Consider the following 4508-nt stretch of genomic DNA (forward strand, 5'->3'; position numbering starts at 1 on the left):
TTTATAGGTAAAATGTGTACCCTGTTATTTAGTAACCTAATAGCTTCTCAGTGGAGTTTCGAGTGCATAATCTGAATGCCAGTCTTGGACAAAAACATGTTTATATGTAACCTGGTACACACCATTCCAAACTATAGGGATCACAGCTGGATCTAGTGTGTATACAGAAATGGCTTCAGTATATTTTTTTTAAACTTAGGAAACTACTATTTTTAAAAACAAAATCTGAATTCTTCCCAAGAGGTAGCTTAGGTTATAATGATGCATTCAAATATAAGTAAACTCAATATTACACAATTTTTTCTAAAATGTGTCTTAAAAGATTTGACAATACATACGACGTCTGGTTCTTCTTGTCTCCACCTGAAATTTAAAGGAGAAGAAATAGTATGTAGCAGGTCATGCTAGTTTCTGACTGCATAGGTCTTTGGAAAATATATCAACATTTTTTCAATGTCAATCAACATAGGCAAGTGTCTTCAAGTGAAAGATTATGTATTAGTTTATTCTGGGATGGGATCACGGAAGGACTGGGGTTCCTCAGTTGTGGCACTTCTCATTTTTCATATTTCAAAGGCCACATTAGCTACCACTATCTGTTGGTCCTCTGCCAAGTGTTCTGTAAGTCACACTGCAACATGCTTGAGCATCTTTAGAATTCGGCTGTGAAATCATAATCCCTTCTGCAACATGGCCTCAATTATTTACAGTAATGCTCATGTGTTAGGTCTCACCACTTAGCATCCCCACACCTGGACATATGCAGCTTTCTCCATGCTGACTTTCGTGGTGGAACATACTGCAAGGCAGTCAAGGGAATCTGACATGCTGGACAACTTCTAAATGAAATTTATACATTTTTACCAAAATAGGAACCTTTTTCTCCAGAATAAAATGTCCCATCACACAGACTGTGGTACTTGACACTGGGTGCTTTGATGCTCTGTTCAGTTAGAACCAGGCAGGTACAATTGCACGTTTCCCTGCTTAAGCTAAGTCTCTTAGGACCTAAGAAAACTCCGCTCAACAGTGTTGTTAAAATCGGATCTTAACTGAAAAATAAGATCATTAAAGCAACATTTCTACCGTAAAAAAGGCTTTCTTACCGATACCACAGTCCCTGATGTCTGTTTTTGGTCATCCGGTACAATTGTGTTGTCAGTATTCTCTGCTTTGTCTAGGGGAAGAGAAAATGTCAGTCAGCTCATGGGACTCCTTGAGCTCATGTAGTATCCTTGCTTGGTGTGGGTAAAAGTGTGTGGACTTAACACACGCATGTGATGAGACCTAAGGAGCAAGTCGCTTAGGTTGGATGCTGGGCTGTCTTTCCTTGAAGGCAAATTAAAGAAAGACCTGGAGAGATATGAGTAACATCATTCACTTGTGTATATATTCCTGTGTAAATATAATATTAAACTTATCTATAGATTTACCTGTGAAACAAAATAATTTTGACTACTATACATAATTGGACAAAATTATAAAATTCCCACAGTACCTTGTGTTTTCACTTCTGTTGTCTTTGTAGAAGGGGCCAAGGAGACTGAACGTATTTTAGTATCTTGAGGGGTTACAGTTGATTTTCTACAAATCCCCTTGAACATCGAAAAAACTGAGAATGCAATTATAAAAGGGAGTCATGAAAGCTTACTGGCGGAAAACTAACTACTACTGAGTGTTTGCACATTTGATCTGACTGCTTGTTTCCAGGTACAGACATCAGAGTGAGACTGGTGCTTCAGGAGGATCCCTGCGTGTAGTGTACAATCAGTTAGGACATCCCAGGAATCACAGATAAAGCCTCAGTGTAGGTGGACACGAAAACACAGAAGAGAAGGCTGTGTGAGTGTGCTGCCCGCTGGGCAATGCCTTCACCCACCAACTCTTCACTAGGACGCTATGACTTTCTCCTTAGTTGGTTGAGAGGGACTACGCATGAGACTCACTGGACTAGAACAGATCTCTTTAGCGTATACTGTATGAAAAAGCAGAGGTCAGTGCCCTGTGATGTCTGTGATATGCCAGAAGACCTCAGCGACCCAAGAGTAACCCAGAGCCAGGGTTGCATTTTCTCCAGAACTCTTGTTTACTCTTCATCCTTTGCCCAAGCCTTATATATTCTATCTCATGGACAATGCATGGTATTGCATTCCTGGAATGACTGGAGGTAAGGAGCTCTGAAAACTTCTGACTTTTCACCAAAGGTTACGATTATAGCTGCATTCATGCAGCTCTGGCCATCCTCCCTGACAGAAACAACTGAAGGTACACATACTCTACCTTTCAACCCAAAAGAAGCTGGGGGATTCCTGGATTAGAAAATAGGGCCTTCCACAACCATCCTCACATTGTCACCTGCCTCTCAGTGCCCGAGTCTGATCACTGGGTAACAAAATTGGGAAGGGACAAGTGCTTGCAGGTGTCCCAGTGATGACTCAGACTTCAAGTCCCCCGGTTCTCACATGAAGTTGTGAAAAAGGGAGGTTCTTTTTATCTGGCCACACCTAGATAAACCCTCAACTGGAAGAGACTGGAAAAGAAGCTTGGTGTCATTATAGGTGACAAATGTCCCCTGGAACTGTGGATAGCCTGAACTAAGTCTATTTAAGAGAATGGCAGAGTCTCCACCAGTTTGTGTGCATGCAAGATGCTGTTTACCCATTCCTCATAAAAGTTCTCTTTCCACAAAGTCCTTCATACACAGACCCAACAGGAGCTACTGACACAGCTCCACGCCCCCTCCTTTTCCTTCCTATTTTTCAGAGAAGACATCTCTATACCAGGGTGGTCTGAATGTCACTACGTGGACATAGATGGCCTTGAACTTATAATTTTTCCTGTCTGTATCTCTGAAGGACTGGTTTATAAAGTTCTAATACCACAGCACATTTTATGCATAGTAGATGATGAAACCCATATTTTATGAATGTTAGGCCTGCAATCGAACAATGAGTTCCACCTGAGCCACATGGTGGCTCCAAAACTAGCTCCTCTCTAACAAAGCCTTCCTTAGCACAGGCTCTGTAACATATGAGCATATATAACATGAAACTATAGAACATGGAAACGGTGGAACCTGTAAACAAGCTCACATAGACAGCATGTTCATAATGATGCCGTCTTCCTCCTGCTGCCTATGTAGACCCACTCAGTGCTCATACCCACGGGCAGTATGGAGACTGACCACCAGTGAAAGAAGGTCTCTTAGAGCTCAGAGTCTAGCTCACACTACAAAGTCTGATGGCAGAAGCTAAAGAGACCACTCAGAGATCAATACATCCCCTGCTGCTCCTGTAGAGGACACAGGTTCTCATTCTGTTTCTAACACACAAACATCAGCTAGAGACACAACTTTTGGTAATTTCAGTTCCAAGAAACCCAACAGCCGGTTTGAGTTTACACACAAAACACAGATACAAGTGCTGCACATATGTCCACACGTGACCACTCATGCACCTAAAACAATAAATCTGCGTTTGAAAAATCAATTTCTAAAAATGAGACAGCACAGATCCCTACCAAGTGATGCCTGGAAGTCCTCTACAACGCTGTCTGTAAGGCTGACACTAATGATATCTACATGCCAAGAATTTTCATCATTTTCTTTATATATAATACTTTTATTTTCATTCTATTAAAGTCTATCTTGAATTCACAGGAGAGTCTTTTCAATTTTTAGTTTTCCCTTTCATTGCAAATAGATTCCTTTCTCATAAAATATATCCTAATTATGTTTTCTTCTCCCTCTGCTCCTCCTGGTTCCTTACTACTGCCCTCTGGATCCTCTCCCTTCCTGACTGTCATTAGAAAAAAATAATAACAGGCTTCTAAGAGGTAACAACTAAATGTGACAAAGGAAAGCAAGATGACGCCAAAAACATCAAATCTACTTGTTTGTTTAAAAAAAGCAATTTCTTTTTATATAATATTTGCATCCTACCCTATGTCTGTTGCTCCCTGCACACCCTTCCTATAGCAACATACATCTCCTTGTCCTTTTCCAAATAATGGCTATTGTTTTCATTAGTGTTTTTCCTTCCTACCTGACATGCCGTGTGTGCATGTGTGGGTCTGTTACTAATGACATAAATGGAGCATTTTCAGTCTTCACGGTGTTACTTTTGTATATTAATATCTTTTCTAGCTGAGCATTTGGGATTGTATAATCAATTTCTACTTTTTCATTCTCACTGAAGTGATCCATGTATAATAAAAGCGTGTATGAAAACCCCCCAGCCCATCTCCTCATGCAATATTGGGCTCCCATTCTCAGAATCTCTGATAGACAAGAAGCATGTGGGTTTTTCTCCCTCTTGTGCAGGCAGATGAAGAGCAGTGCCCTGAGCCATCACTCACTGTGGTAGTCATGACAGTGTCTGGGCTCTCTCCAATTTTGACCTCCTCAAGGCAGAGGGTGGGGAGATGGAATTTAGGCATTACTAAGTCCTTGCTCCTCAAAGTGTCTCTTGATCTTTCTTCATTACTCTCTTTGCCCTGGTTTATTCTTT

The 4508-nt window shown here is 40.9% G+C and overlaps 1 long non-coding RNA gene across 1 annotated transcript; it reads right to left on the reverse strand.

The window, feature by feature from the left end:
* Nucleotides 1-313: 313 nt before the first annotated feature.
* On the reverse strand, nucleotides 314-4041 carry LOC116889770. The gene is made up of 3 exons (XR_004386507.1): nucleotides 1499-4041; nucleotides 1107-1177; nucleotides 314-363 (listed from the first exon to the last, which is right to left on the reverse strand). It is a non-coding gene; the product is annotated as an uncharacterized LOC116889770 (long non-coding RNA).
* Between the last annotated feature and the right edge of the window lie 467 nt (nucleotides 4042-4508).

This window comes from Rattus rattus, unplaced genomic scaffold, assembly GCF_011064425.1.
Source record: "Rattus rattus isolate New Zealand unplaced genomic scaffold, Rrattus_CSIRO_v1 contig_7739, whole genome shotgun sequence".
Lineage (NCBI taxonomy): Eukaryota > Metazoa > Chordata > Mammalia > Rodentia > Muridae > Rattus > Rattus rattus.